A 16,694-nucleotide genomic window follows, 5' to 3' on the forward strand; every position below is an offset into this window, starting at 1 on the left:
GTAATCAAATGAAATGAATACCCTTTTTAATGAAAAAATTAACCTCTTCCTATAACACGTGACTGGACGAACCACGGAAGAATTATACATGCTTCAGTAACCAAACAAAAAAAATGCCCCTCCCCTCTTTGTTTGCTCCTAGGCATGCTTGAACAATTCTGTAAGACTTTGTTTAAAACATTGTTTATTTATGTCTATTCTTATTCTTTACACTTTGTGATGACATTAATTACCGTGAAAACTGATATCTGATTAAAGGAACGTTTAAATTCCCTTTTTTTGATAAGAAAATTTTAAAATAGAAATAGGAAGGTAATGTTTGTTTCCTGCTGGGTTCAACAATTTAATATCCTTAAGCTTTTGTTTCGAGTAATACTTGTTTAAAATGCAGGCATATTTTGTATGCATTTGATTTAAAAGTTATCAAAAATTTTCTTTTCGATAAGATTTAATAAATTCCACCATTAGGCCACATAAGATGAATTTATTTAGTAAGTAGATTAGACAATTTAAAAATTCAAAGAAACATTTCCATCAGACAAATATCACATGATATAGCTGTTACAATTCCTTATAAAGGGTGAAAATTCCTATCACAAATTCATTCTTATGAAGAAATATAAAAATAATTTTGGGAACACTGTAAAAAAAAGTCTGGTAAAATTACCGTACTTGTATGGTAATGATATTTCTGGTTAAAAAATAACATAATTCGGGTTAATCAAACCAAAATATTTGAAACATTCATTTGTTAATTTTTTCGCTTATATGTTAACGATTTACCGTAAATTCTGGTTTTCAAAATTATTGTTCTTGATAATGCATGTTTGGTAAAAAATACGAAATAGGAAAGTAAGTTTAATCGAATAAATGTTTTTTATACCATGTTTTAAGTTACCATGATAAAATTGATGAATTTTGCCACAATTTCCAAATTTGCATCGCATCTTATAAAACGATATTTTATTGTCAATTTTACCAAACTCATTACCAAAGCTCTTCGGTAAAAATTACCGAGCGTTTTGGCGTTCCCATAGAGCCAGAAACACAGTAAATTTTACCATCTACTGATAGTTTTCTCCCTTTGTGGCAGTAAAAAAAAAATTTACCATTGTATTATTCTTATGCTACGCTTTAAGATTATTTTACTCACTATAAAAAAGGAATTCTCAAAACATGCTCAAATAGCTTCGAAACAAAAAATAGTCGAATTTGAAACTGCGTGTGCATAAATTAATGTAGCATATACTCGTTTTTGAGAAAAATGCTTAGCCTCAAAAGTAGGTAATGTATAAGAGAGATGTTCTTTGACTGCGGCAAGATTCGAACCATTAACCTTCGTGTTCGCAGTAAGAACTCTAACAACCATCCCAGAACTCTAACCCCAGTCCAGGGAGAGTCAGGAAACTTTATAAAGTAGCCTCCGCAATCATGACATACTAATTTCCAATTTCAATGGTAAAAAGAGTATGAATTTGCAAAATATGGTCTCAATAACTTTTCGCTTCTTTCCACTTTTTGCTTATTTGACTATATCTTAAAACACTTCAGAAGAATGATATGTGTTTCATGATGCGTCATTGTTGGCTACCACTTATAAAGCTTTCTAATTCTACCTGAACGGAGGTGTAAAACTATGGTGGTTAGAGCATTCTTCTGTGAATACGGAGGTCCTCATTTCAAATCTTGGAGCAGCAGCCTTCCTCCCAACTGAGAAATTGAATTTTTAAAAATTCGTATATTTAAAACTCGATTTCTCTACTTTAAAATCATGTAAAAAATTTTATACCTTACAATATAAAAATGCTTCAATTAATGCTTAATAAAATAATAAAAAACAATAAATATTTACTAAAATTTATTTTTTGCATGGAATTATCTTTGATAAACCAATTTTATAATTGTGTGCAAAAATTTTTAAACTTGCTTAAAATGTTCTCAAATATGGTGCAAAACGCAAAAAGTAAAATTAACATTAGGGGATCCAAACCTTGGATCGTTCTCCTGATCACACTATTAGGATCCTATGTTCCAAATTTTGACTACCCCCTATATTTTGGAGGTCAGAAATTTTAATCCGCTGGGGAAAACAGTATGTTTATTCAGAGAAAGTAAATTTTTGTATCTGATTTTGTATTTTAAAATATCGTCTGTACTAATTCGAGGTCACTCCCTCGAACCATTGAGAAGGAGTCCTAGAACGTGAAGATCCGATTATAAAAATAAAAGTTATTCAGGTAGTCCATTTTAATTAATTTATTTATTTGCTTTTTTTATTTTATTTATTTATTTATTTTGAAGCATTGTACATACTTCGTGTTTATTTACAACCTACATTAATTAAAAAGAAGTTCAAGCATTTTATGGAATTGTAATAAAACAAATAATGAAACTATTGAAGAGAGCTTCATAAACATAAACTCAAATGAAAATAATAAAATAAAACGATAATCTTGTCGTCCCATTATTAGTTAAGCTCATTTCTGCCTACGTGACCAGGGCTCTAACCAGTTAGCATGGAAAGTGTTATTGCTATTTCTCCGCGATTCGAAATAAAATCTCGTCGAGTTTTTTTTCTTTTTTTTTTTACATATTCTTGCATTAAAATGAAAATTATTTATTGACTTTTCTTCATGATATTTCTCTTTTTCTAATCATTTTCTGTCCGAACAATTGCTACGTCTTATGTTACTTTAAAATAAAAGTTTAAAAATATAAGTTAAAAAATCTTAACCATTCATAGAATCATTTGCTTTATAAACTGTATTATTTTCATATTTTAAAGTATAGTTTTCGAAAAAGATTTGTTGAATTCAAAACCTTTTTGACAAAGAGTAATAAATTCTCCTATTTATTAAAATTTTAAAGGAATAATTTAGCTTTTAAATTTTAAAAAAAGGAAAAACTTTACAATATTTCAAACATTATTTTTTTCATTTACTAACAGTTGGGTATTTGCTACTTGAGAAGAAGTTAAATAAGTTATGCCTAACCAAGTGATTTAATCAGATTTAATTGAATACCTGGTCACAGGCGTGTTTATTCTGAATTTATGCCATAATTCACCTACGATGACGTCATTTGCAGGTATCCAATTAAAACTCATCAACTTGATATCAACACGAAATCAACATTCCTGACCAAAAAAATCATTTGTTTTACGTAAACAGAGGAAACTCTTCCCAAATAATTTACACAATCAATTATCTAGAATAAAAATCGGGGTTTTTTTATTTAATATTACTAAAATTCTATATTTAATTCGCATCATAACTTTTTTATCTGTAATAATCAATTCCTAAAAAGTTCAATTACATTTAAAAATATACGTTTATTGTGCTTATTTTAATTATGATGTTAAGTACTTCAAATCAAATTGTAATTTGCAACATTAATCCCTTCGCAAAGAAAAAAAATTTTGCATTTGTATTTGTTATTCAAATATACGGAATTCGAAGCTTAAGAAGCGTATTTTCAGTTAGAAAGATACTACTTTCTTTTTTATATATATTTTTTATTTAGTTTCCGTATTTTCCAACATTTTGGTGAATTCAAGTTCAGTAAAGGATTCTCTATCCTGATATTTAGAGTATGACTACAATAATATTATGTTTATCAAGTTACATGCATAATCATTTTTAAATTTATAAACAGTTTTCAAGCTTTAGTGATCTATGATTCAGAACAATTTTTGCTACACATTTAGATTTTGGGACCTCATACGCTTTTTTATTATTTTTTTTACCATGTTTATTAAGCAAAATGCTAACTACCAAACTATAATTCAATACAGCTAACAATCTTAAAAATTTTTCTATTATTATTAAATTCTGAAAATGGCTTTTAATGCTGCTTTTCAAAGTCTCCGTCGTAATATGAAAAGATGCTTTTTTGAGAATAATATACTATTTGTATAACTGCTGTGAATTTGCAACTATTACTCATGACAGATGTGTCAAGTTTAGCCTATCTAAAGTCAGCACTGACTACGCTTATTTTGAAAATGGCGCAAAACATCAAAATGGGGAAAAGCCACAGTTTTGTGAAAATGAAAAGCATTTGTGGTCTAATTTTTTAATCTTTAAGAACTTACTCCAATGCTGCATAACCTGGTCTCATAAACATTTACAAAAACTGAGAATAAAGCAGTGGTTCGGATAATTTTCATCTAGGTGGGAAAATGTCGCCAAATAGGCAATTTTTAAGAAAGTTTAATAACTATTAAAATATTTAAGTTAAATATCTCTTCTAAAGCACGGATAATTATTGTTTAAAATCATCGCATTACTTCCAGTGTAAGGCACTTAAACTATGACCTTTTTATTTGCCTTTTCGACAGAGCTTTGAAAAACACCTTTACATCATTAATGTATCTAAATATTACAGATACTATCTACAAAAAGGCTTTAAAGTTTCGTTGCAGCTTATTTTTATCCAAAAATATTACTCCTTTAATAACAGTTAATAACTCTTTCCTTATATTTTTAATATTCATTAGAAAATAGCCATTTAAGCATCCAACGATAGGGTTTGCAGAAACTTGGCAGACTTAATCCCTTGTGTGCTTTGAAAAAAAATTTCAGAATGTTTTCGGTTGTTAAATTCTTAATTGAGAGCTGCAATTTTTTTTTATTTATTTACTTATTTCATTCATTTTTTGTGAGATATTTTATTTTATTTTCAATGCCTTCAAACTTAATCTTGAAATAAAAAATAGGTAAAGCACTTTAATAATCAATAGTAGAACGACTGCTCACAATAACGTTAGATTAGTTAAGTTTCTTTAGGGTTTGTAAAACAGTAATGTGGGCACTGTTAATTTCTTTTCATATGAACCCTACTTTATATTAAATTTAAATCAACTATTACCAACGCTTCTAAAACAACATCATTTGTAATCACTGCAGTACATGAAAAAAGAATTATGCCACCCAAGACGATAGGTATTCTGCAATGTTAGTTATTATTTTTGAAAATAATGTTTTACAAAATATTACAACACTGTAAGAATTTTCATTCTAAAATCATGATGAAATAACCGGCAGCAGTCTGTACTTTCAATCAACAGTAAAGTTTACGGTAAAGAACATTTTTTTACCTTTACGCTTTTGAAACCGTTTACAAGTAGTATGGTAAAAAAAAACCATGAATACAAAACTATGTGGGTTTTTTAACCATTTAAAACTAGCGTGGTTTCAGAAACGTAAAAAAGAAGTTTAATCGGACTTTGCAGGTAATTTAGCAATTTTATAGTGCTGCCATCTTTGGGTAAATGAGAGTATCGTATTCCAACAACTCAGGGTCACAAATTGGGGAGTGTAGCAAAAAATATATAATGGAAACTTTTCATGCGTTGAAGGAAATGGATGAAACAGTCTAGTGTCAACGCTGGGAACCGTTCTTTCTCTCATGATATTGACAAATTAACTCTCTCGGCTGTAATATGTACCCATATGCAAGGAACTAAAGGGCTTCTTTAGATGGGTCTAGTTTGTGCGATAAAATTCTGGTTGTTTAACCGTATTTAGTGAAACCAGTTAATAAACGGTTTTTGTCACAGTTAGCAGCTTGAATACCAGCTTATTTATGGTTATTTGACTGTTTTGTTTGAATACTGTAAAATAACAAATAAATTTTCATTTAGCCATTTTTTCTGATAAATTTCTAACAGTGTAATTGGGAGATTTGCATTGTGTTTGTAAATAACTGGAATTTTAATTTTTTGTTGCTGTTGTTGTTGTTAATTTACGTCACACTAGAGCTACACAATGGGCTATTGGCGACGGTCTGGGAAACATCCCGGAGGATGATCCGAAGACATGCCATCACAATTTTGATCCTCTGCGGAGGGGATGGCACCCCCGCTTCGGTAGCCCGACGACCTGCGCGCGAAGTCGAGCACTTTACGGTAGCACAGTTTAACGAGGACCAATACCGCACACCCTCGGTCCCTACGCAGACTGATCCAAGTGGTCACCCACCCGCACACTGACCGTAGCCAGTGATGCTTGACTTCGGTGATCTGCTGGGAACCGTGTCTTAACGATCAGTCCACTGCGGGACTTTAATTTTTTTTAAAAATATGCATATCTTCAATATATGTCATTTTTTTTTTTGTTCTCTTAAAGGAGAAATTTAATCCATTTTTTTAAGGTGAGATGGACATCTCTATAATACAAAATATAACAGCAAACGGCCTTCATCCAGCATCAAGCAAACGGCCTTCATTTTTTGCGTTTTATGTAACTCTTCTCGAACGTAACTGACTTACTCAATTATTATCTGACTCGTTCAAAATACGTATTAGGCTTGAACATATTAAACATATTAAACTCAATAATATGAGTTAGAACAATAACCGAAATAAAATGGTGCTCACGGAGATGGTCTTTCACAGGTTGTCAACTTCGATTATACTTTTATTTCGTATTTTTTTATTAGAACCATTCGTAAAGAGAGATTATTTTCTTATTTGCTTAAAGAGAGAGTAAAATTATTAACTATTTTCATTATTTAATAAGTAAATTGCATTTTATTTCACCATTATTTTATTATTACTTTAATATTATTATTTTACTATTATTATTATTTTATAATTATTATTTTATTATTATTATTATTATTATTTTATTATTATTATTATTATTTTATTATTATTATTATTTTATTATTATTATTATTTTATTATTATTTTATTTTATATAAATTATTTTATTAAAGTAATTAAAATTACTTAAAAAAAGCTCTTATGTCTCAAATTTGACTTTAAAATCTACTGGTTAAATCAAATGCAATTTACTTATTAATGAAAAAATTAAATAATTTTATTTAACTCTAAATGTTTGTTTCAAAATATCGAGATTTTTTTATCTTATTATTGCCAGTTAAAATATTTCCAAGCAATAAATGGGTATTATTAACTTTACTCTTAACTTTATAAGAATAGTTTAGTTTTTGTAAGGGAACCATTAAAACAGAGTGATACATGTGAAGAATCGAACGATATGGGAACGATGGATTGATGTTTGACTATATAAAGATATTTGTTCATTTTCAGCAATAAGTATAGTTAGTCTCTCACAATGAAACTAATCTATTTATAAATAATATAATATAGACTTAATTATTTATATTAATTTAATATTTTATTTTATTTTAAAACCATTGTTGAACAGCCAGTCCAATTTTCGGTTTACGACTATTAATGTTCAACTCCGCAGACTTGCAATCCTGAACCCGACCCACAAAACAAGGAAACTCCTGGATCAAGTATTGGAAGAAATTTGCTTCGCTTTGATGGAACTAACCCCCATTTGCGTTACATGGAGGGAAAAACCACGAAAACCAACCACGGTTAGTCTGAGGGCAAGGGGACTCTAATCCATAATCCGCCTACCACTGAGGATATTTTTATGTCTGCACTGTGGACGGTGCGAACCGGATGCGGAATCCATATTGACCAATCCTCGCCGGGAGTCGAACCCAGTTCACCACCTTGGATGACTCCACCACGCCTGACCCCCTTGAACCACCACGGCTCCAATTTTTTATTTTATTTTATAACCGTCGTTGAACAACCAACTCAATTTTGGGTTTATGTTTGCTAATGCCTTGAAATTTTGAACCAAACCAGGAAACTCCTATGTCAGTACCTCCAGAGGTATGATTTGTTATGGGAACATGTAGAACTTTGTGACTCGACAAATTTAACGTGCATCAGTCACCATTTACTACACAATCTTCGGCCGGTGGAGATCGAACCCATGACCTCTTGGACATGGGCCCAATGCCCTACCAACCAAGCCATCCCGGCCCTTCAAATGTTTTATTGTAAAAATATAAAAATGAAAGTCTTAACATTCTTTTTAAATAAAAACTCAATGCAAAATTTATATTTATTGTTAATATTTTTTTCGCAGTCTGTGAAGCTCATTTTTAAAGCAATTTATTACACATTAGTAAAGTTAACCTGATTTTCTGGGGTTTCTTTTACCATTGTGATTCAAACCTTCTCTTGATAATGTATATAATTAAGGAAATGTTTTTTTTTAACTGTAGTAAATAAATGTTACTTTTTTTAGATACTTTTTTCGGCAACTTCTTCTTTGTTCTTGATTTTGTAGCTCTAGATAATTTTTATTTCAATTCTCAAGAAATTTAAAAAACGTTTTATTTGTGATTTAAAAGTTTTTTTTAATTATTTTTTGTACTCTTTTTAGTAATTATTTTGCTCCGGCATTTTAAATTATATCATGTATTTTAAATTATATCATGTATTATAAAATTATGCTGGTGTAATTTTAATTTAATATGGGTTTGGTGTTAAATAAATTGTATTTTCTATTTATTATTCGTTGTAAGGTTTAAAGAGGACTTTCGAAACAACTACAGGTCTGTAGCTACATAAATCTCAAATATTTTTAGATTTTTTTTCAAAGAGTTAATCCTTAAGAGTATAAATCGTGTCTTTTTAAAATGTTTGGATTCAAAAAATATTTCCTTTATTGTAATGTGCAAACTTCTACAAACTTTTTGAAAATCTGATTTATGAAATGCATTATTTAAATTTCACTTAAAATATAGGGTTAATTAGTATTATTTTCTCCATTACACTTAAAATTCTGAATTAATCAGTTTTTTTTTCAAAATATGTTATCCCTTTTACAATTAAGAAAAAAAGGATATCTAATTAAATATAATTTATGAAACTAATGAATTATGAATATAAATTATTTAGTTTTTCAGTATAATGAGTAGAAGCACATCTTCCCTAACAAGAAATATTATCTCAAACTTTACGCCCTACAATTTCTAAGAAACTTCGACCTAAACAAAATGAAAAACCTTTGCTGGAAAAGCAAATTGACGGCTACGAAATCAATATTTTTAGAAATATTAACAACCAAATACTCTGTAGTGCTTAAAAAAATCCTGCCCACCAAAACTACTTAACAATGTATTGTTCTACTCTATATGAAACACTTCTCATTTAGCAACAGCGGAGGAGGTTATTCAATTTGAAGGTGTTGAAAATCATTAAACTAACATTTTAATTGTTATTAACAAGATAGCAAAAGGGCTTCTTAAAATTGAGCGAAAATACTTCACTATACCTCCGAAAAAATAATGGTCGAAAATATTAGCCCCATATATTCAAAATTGAAACTCATTTTTGAGCAAAATGCATAGTCTAAAAAATGATGTGGCGGGAGGAGTTGGCTGCCAGCAGGATTTGAAACGAGGACATTCTAGATCGAGTAGAATACTTTAGCCACCATAGTTGTACATTTCCATTCATCAAGAGTAAGGAAGCTATATATAGTGGCCGCCGCAATGACAATCATGAAATGATAATTTCCAATTTCAATGGTACACCATATGGAAAATATGGTCCCAATTCAAGAGATCGCTAATTTTAATTTAACTTTTTTTTCTTATTTCGCTATATCTTAAAAAAAAATAAGAGAAAATAATAAATATCACTATGTGTCATTGCAGCAGCCATTATATAAAGCTTCTTAACTCTCCCTGAACAGGGGTGTTCAACTGTGGTGGTTAGAGCACCCTACTACGAACAGAGAGGTCCTAGGTCCGAATCTTTCTGGCAGTCAACGAACGCAAATAATCCTCCCTCCACGCCACTGTTGAGACTATGAGTTTTGCTCAAAAATATATCTAATCTGCTTCAATTTTGAAAACATGGGGTTTTCAAAAGTCTGCTGTAATTTTTTTCTGAACAATTGTGACACATTTTTGCTTAGTCTTGAGCAACCATTTTTTACAGTGCAAACTTTGCAGCGTTTAGAGATTTTTTTAAAAATTTTCTCCAATTCTAAGCAATGTAGAAAAGTTTGATTAATTTTTTATCTTTTTTCCATTGATACCTATTCTTGCTTAGCAATGAATGTTAGAATGAATTTTCCCTGAACACTTCAAAATGTTCAATTGTAAGTATCCAACATTTGCGTCTATACAAAATCAATTTTTGTACTTAAAAATATCGTATATTCGTCCTTTGGGAGCGGAAATATTCTAAAGTTATCAACAATGAGATTTTCAACACACGAAACTTGACTCAATGAGCCATTTTGTAAAAAACACTTGCTTCTATAATAAATTAATTACTAAAAAGTGACAAACAATGTATTTAACACAGACAAACTACTTTATTTTGGCTAGAACAAACAAGTACAAGATGATATCTCTAACATTTTGATAAAAAAAAGGGTTGCTATATACAAAAGAATGAAAATGAAGCAATTTGATGAAGAGTGTGACAGTAACTAAAGATATTCATCCGTGATGGTGACAACCTCCATGCTTTTCGGTCAGCATCTTGGCGACCAATCCTGCTGCTAGTATTTCTACAAGTCTAGAGTGGTGCTTCTTTCCACCGCCAAAGCCTCCTCCTCCTCCCCCTCCTCCTTGAGGTAAAGCTTGAGTAAAAGTGCACAGAATTATAGAAATTACTAAAACAGACATTAAAGTTCGGCAGCTCACCATCTCCAATTACTGTATTTGACCTAGAAAAGTAGTAAGAAAAATAATAATTTTAAATTTCAGCTACATTGTTACAGCAAAAATGTTGAACCTTAATTTTGTCCACCTCATGCTCGAATAACAAGACAATAAGTTTGAAACATAAGAATTTGTCCATTTTCTGGCTGATATAGTTCAAATTATTGCAATCTGCTATAGCTAATAAAAAGCATCCTCAGCTTTAGAAAGTTATTGTTATAAAAAGCAGCGTAGTAGTAAATCGTAAAATTCACTGGCTTTCCACGCCCTTAAACTAAGTCAAGAAAACTATTAATTTGTGTTAAAATATAAGTGTCATCATAACCTCATTGATAAAAGAAAAAAGTATGGTCAAAGCTGATAGAATATGGTAATATTTACTGTGTTCTGGCTCTATGGAGACACCAAAAAGCTCTGTAACGAAGGACTTGAGTAAAGTGAAATTAACAATAGAATATGGTTTTATAATAAGTGATAAAGTTTAGTGATTTTTATCATGATACCTTAGAGCCTGGTTTAAAAACATTCATTTGGTTTACCCATTTTGACCTAGCATAACATATACTTAACGGGAATTTTTCGTATCTGATACACGACTGTTTTCACAGCTTGCAAATATTCTTTATTCTTTTCAAAAATCAAATCGTAGGTGATAGAAGAAAATATTCATTTAGCGAAAACGAATGACCACTTTTTTAATAGGAGTGTTTTTTGCTTCAAAACATATAAAAAAACTCAGCCTTTAATGCGTTGAATTTTCCTTTCAGTTTTGTGTTTTTTCCTAAATGTGTGGTAATAAGAATTATAATTTTGAAAACCAAAATTACCGATGAACTGTTGCCTTTTGAAAGGAAAAATTACCAAATGTATGGTTTAAATACCCTATATTTTGGTTTTATTAACCAGAATTGTGTTTTTTACTCATAGTGTTTTTTACTCATTTTTTACTCAATTCAATTACCTATAATTTTCATTTTATATTTTTATACTTGTCATTTCAAGAAAAAATTTAAAAATTTGAAAAATTTAAAATTAAAGAAATTAAGTCATTAAAATTGCCAATTGAAAAAACTATTTGAAGTCTTCTTAGTTTGTTTTTTTTTAATTTCATTTTTTCTATTTATTTTACCCTTTTATTGAACTTCACTTTTTGGGGTAGTTAAAAACGGAAAATGATGAAACCATAATTTTCCCAATCTCCGGTGTGGTAATGTTCTGAAATTTTTCCCAAATGTTGTCTTTTATACTTTTTCTTACGTTTATCAAAGTGAATTTTAAAATTATCGATGCAATCTTTTAAATAAGCTTTACTGTAGAAAAATCGTTTTTTTTTTTGTACTATATTAATCAAAGCATTTTTAATACACTTAGTGAGTCTGTAAGAAGATGTTGAATCATAATTACATTACGAAAAGCTTTTTTTACCTTTATAAGCGATCGAAGATTTTTTTTAAGCAAGTATTATGCATATTGAAAGTATTATGATTGATAACAAAGTTTACTTTGTTTTAGTAATAGCTGCAAATTTTAATTTCGAATACTTATTTAATGATATATACTAACATTTCATTCGAATTAAACATAATACTCAATTTTTTAAAAAATAATATTAAAATTACGTTAAGCAGACAAACGCTTTGAGAAATGACCTAAATATTAAATGAACTATAATCAACGAACATGGCATTCCATATAAGACGAATAAATTTTCGTTCAAAAAAGGGAAGGAAAAGTAAGGAAACTAACGAACCCATCTCACTACGCATGAGTGCTTTTAAAAAAGATACACTTAGGGGCAGTGGCTGCACAAAAGATTTCAGAGATACAAGTAAAAAGAAAAAGTGAATTAAATTAGGTTTAAAATAAGCGGAACAATAAATGCCATAAAAATGGATTTGAGATAGGTTTACATGATCTAATTTAAGATCTGTCATTATTCTTATAATAAAGGGAAGTATTGAGAGTATAAAAGATTTGTCTTGTATCAAATCGATCAAGGTACATGAACAATCTTATTTTAAATATAAGTTTTTGAATTTGTGCATCATTAGTGTTTATCTTTTGTCCTTTATGAAAAATTCGTACTACTGTAAAATTACGTTTATATGTTTATTCCATTTTCGTCTATGTGATTCGTTTTGAATCCTGATTAAAGTTGAACTTTAAAAAGTGCTTACTAACACACATTAGTTCTTAATGAAGCTACATTTGCATTTTTATTCTAATTTCGCTCTCCTATCTAATTTATGTAGAAAACATCTTCATCTTTTGCCATGCTCTTATGAAAAAAGCGTATGACTGTATTTTCTCAAAATTACGTTTATATGTTTGTTCTTTTTTCGTCTATGTGATTCGTTTTTAATCCTGATAAAAGTTGAACTTCAAAAACATTTTAATAGCATACATTAGTTTTTAATAAAACTACATTTGTATTTGCATTCTAATTTCATTCTCCTGGTTAATTTATATAGAAAACATACTTATCTTTTGCCATTCTCTTTTGAAAACTACGTGCGACTGTTTTTCTTAAAATTACGTTTATATGTTTGTTCTGTTTTCGTCTACGTGATTCGTTTTTAATCCTGATAAAAGTTGGACTTTAAAAACATTTTAATAGCATACATTCGTTTTTAATAAAACTACATTTGTATTTGCATTCTAATTTCGTTCTCCAGGTTAATTTATATAGAAAACAGGCTTATATTTTGCCATTTTCTTATAAAACCTGCGTACGACTGTTCTTCTTAAAATCACGTTCATATGTTTGTTCTGTTTTCGTCTATGTCATTCGTTTTCAAAACCTTCAAAACCTTCTTAATAACATACATTAGTTTTGAATAAATTACTTTAGTGTTTTTATTCTAATTTCGTTCACCTTGATCATTTATAGTCGTGTCAAAGTTGCTACTTTCTTAATGATTAAAAATGAAAAAAACATGAAAGATATTGTAAAGAAAAACATGAAGATTATAAAAGAGTATCAATATATATTAAAGTTTAGTTCGAAATGATGATTTACGTAACAAAATATATTATTTTCACAGAGCGTTATCGAAAATAAATTAAAAGTTTTTATGATCTTATTCCTCTGAGTCATTAAACTTATTTCAACAATAAGCTTTTGATATCAGTGTTACTAAATATATTAAACTGCATTGTCATAAGCTTTTTACTTTAACCCTTTGACGTAGCTGGATCATTGGTGTCTTTTTATATACCTTTTCCCTGATGTTGAATTGCAAGCAAAAATATATTTTGGTATTTTTTTAATTATTAAAGTAATAATTAATAAAAAAATCTGTTAGATTATCGTAATTATATTTGCACTAAAATATAAAATTCCAAACACAATTGAATTTGTAAATCAAAGAAATTTCGATGCTAAGCAACTAAATAACTGCAAACAAATGAAAGTTAGAACAATTATTGCTTAAAAGTGAGTCATGTTTGGAAGATTTTACCTTTAATGCAGAAAAAGACACCGGTATTTCATGCTGTATTTCATAACTATAAATCATTAAATTGCTAAATAAAATATTTTTCACTTATTTTTTCCTAAATTAGTGAAAAATGATTTTAAAAAAAAGGAGAAAAAATATGTTAAAAACTCTGCGTTAAAAGGTTAAGTAAAGATTTAATGACAAAACTATGAAAATTTTTCATTTTGAAGATATCTAGAAAGGAACAAAATAGTTAGTGTTTACTAAGTGATAAAAACATCTAGAAACGAATAATAATAATAATAATAATAGAAAAATTTCAAAAACATTGAGTTAATTTTTCACAATTATTTTTTAAAATAATGGGTAAATTCGTGTATTTTTAAATTTAAAAAACATATGTGATAAAATGACACGAGCTGAAAAATATATTAAATTCATGTTTATCATTGTTACTATTTATCAATGTTACATGACGGCTATAAAGAAGCCTTTTCGGCTATGCACCCAGCTGCAAGTAGCTGCATAAGATGGGTCCAGTTACCACAGATAAAATTTTGTTTGTTTAACCGTAATAGGTGAAAACAGCCAATAAGCGATTTGTCACACAGTTATCAGTTTAAATATTATCATTTTAACGAATAGTTTACTGTTTTGATTGAATGTGATACAACATCAATTAAATAAAGTGTCATTTAACCATTTTTTCTGATAAATTTCTTAAACTTTACCACTTTAACCTTAGAAAATTTTAAAAATATTCAACCATTTTATATTACTTTCAGTCACTTTACATGAAATGATATAATAGTAAATAAATGTATGTACCCTTCTTTGAATGTTAATCCAAAGTTTTCATCTGTTATTCATTTCAGACAGAAGCTTGGCGATCAGACCAGCAGCCAACATTTCCATAATATCATTCCCTCCGCCATGTTTGCCACCACCACCACCAAATCCTCCACCATTACCATGGCCTGGCATCGCTAAACATATGCTACTAGAAAGTACGCACACCACCATCACCACAGAAAAAAGAACTAAAAGACTTTGTCTCATATTGGAGGTTTTGTTTTTTAAATTTCTGCAATAAATATATAGTATGAAATATTTTGTTTAAACTAAACAGTTGTAAAAATCATCAAAATCAAATATAAATTATTCACAATTTTTAGCTTTTTAGTTTTGTATTTTAAGATTTTAGAAATTAAACTAATTCAACTCTGAAATTTATAATTCCTATTGAAATCTAATTATTAAAGTCTGACATAAAATAGAATCGCGCTAAAAATATGAAGAAAGAAAATTAGGTTTGGGATTAAATCTAGCTGTAAATAAATTAATCTGATTTTTTTCTTGGTTACTTATCGCATTTTATTGTCTTTAACTCAGATATTACTATTTCATTCAGAAAATATTTTTAGAAAATCACAATACTTTTGAGAACTTGAACTGAATACGAGTAGGAAATACTAAGTCCTTATGAATGCTGATTCTTATTTTCATGTAAAATCCTCAGACATATTATGCGCTTATTTTTAAAATTTTAGGAAAATTATTTTAATGTAATTATTAGCATTGTTTAAAAAAATTAAAAACAAATTTAAAAAAAAAGTTAAATCTGCATATGTTGTCGCAGGATTACAATAAGACAAATTTTAAAAAAAAAAATAGTTTGGTAATAGTTATTTAATTATTTTTATTAATATTACCCTAATTTATATTTAAATCAATTATTTCCATTGCAAAAGAAAAAATGACTTTTATTTAAAATTTCATACTTCCTTCTATAAAATTTAATTTGGAAATCAAATTTCTAATTTATGTTTTTAACATTAAATCTATAGCAATGATTTAAAATCGTGCTTACAACTTTCAATTTTAACGGCATAAATAGTTTTTACCTTTTTAAGCAATGATATAATTTCGCTTGATTTCGCGAAAAAATGTTTGGAAAGAAAAGTTTTTTTAAAAGTAAATTAATTCTGAATAATTTCAAAAATCAAATTCAAGTATGTGACTAAATCCATTGAAATTTCCTCTTCGTTTATTAGTTCAAATTTTAACGAATCTAAATTAGCAGTCTATGTTATTTAACGAATTTTATTGTCTTTCAAAATAATTCACTTTTGATTTTAAGCACTTTTAAGACAAAAAATTTCTTTTTAGAAATTTCAGACCTGGAAAACATCAAAAGCGTTATTCAAAGTTCTACCTTACCTTTGTTGTTAAATGGTATATCCAAACGTCGTATTTCGAATGGTAATGGATGCTTGATGCCATATCTTTTTATACTAAAATCACATGCATATTGGATGGGACATTTTTTTTCCCTTTCCATAAACCCCTCCCCTAATATCCATAATCTGTCGCTAAATTAAGAAGGAAAAGATTTTTCGCATCAGCAAATAACCGCATTGGCATCAAATAATCCCCCTGAAGCACATTCGATTCCCAAATTCATGCTTTTGCACTCACTTTAACCGAAAAGGAAGCCATAATCGACGAGGGTGCATATTGAGCATGTCAAAAAAATTCTAAAAAAAGAATTAAGAATAAATGATTGGTTTTTTCCGCTGTTTCAAATCGTGTGTGCAAGTAGTTAGGTGCGACAGTAAATCGTCGTGAGATTCTTTTTTTGGAACTAATTTTGTTTTCTTTCCGCAAGTAAATAACACCACCCAGAGGAAGTGTTCTTCGTCCATTTGGGACTGTAAAATGCAGTAAAATAAATAG

General features: G+C 28.8%; 1 long non-coding RNA gene across 1 annotated transcript; it reads right to left on the reverse strand.

Moving 5' to 3' along the window:
• Positions 1-10,159: 10,159 nt before the first annotated feature.
• LOC107436933 (uncharacterized) lies at positions 10,160-16,468 on the reverse strand. The gene is made up of 3 exons (XR_001583179.4): positions 16,179-16,468; positions 14,787-15,042; positions 10,160-10,523 (listed from the first exon to the last, which is right to left on the reverse strand). It is a non-coding gene; the product is annotated as an uncharacterized lncRNA (long non-coding RNA).
• Positions 16,469-16,694: the final 226 nt, after the last annotated feature.

This window comes from Parasteatoda tepidariorum, chromosome 2 (genome assembly GCF_043381705.1).
Source record: "Parasteatoda tepidariorum isolate YZ-2023 chromosome 2, CAS_Ptep_4.0, whole genome shotgun sequence".
Classification (NCBI taxonomy): Eukaryota; Metazoa; Arthropoda; class Arachnida; order Araneae; family Theridiidae; genus Parasteatoda; species Parasteatoda tepidariorum.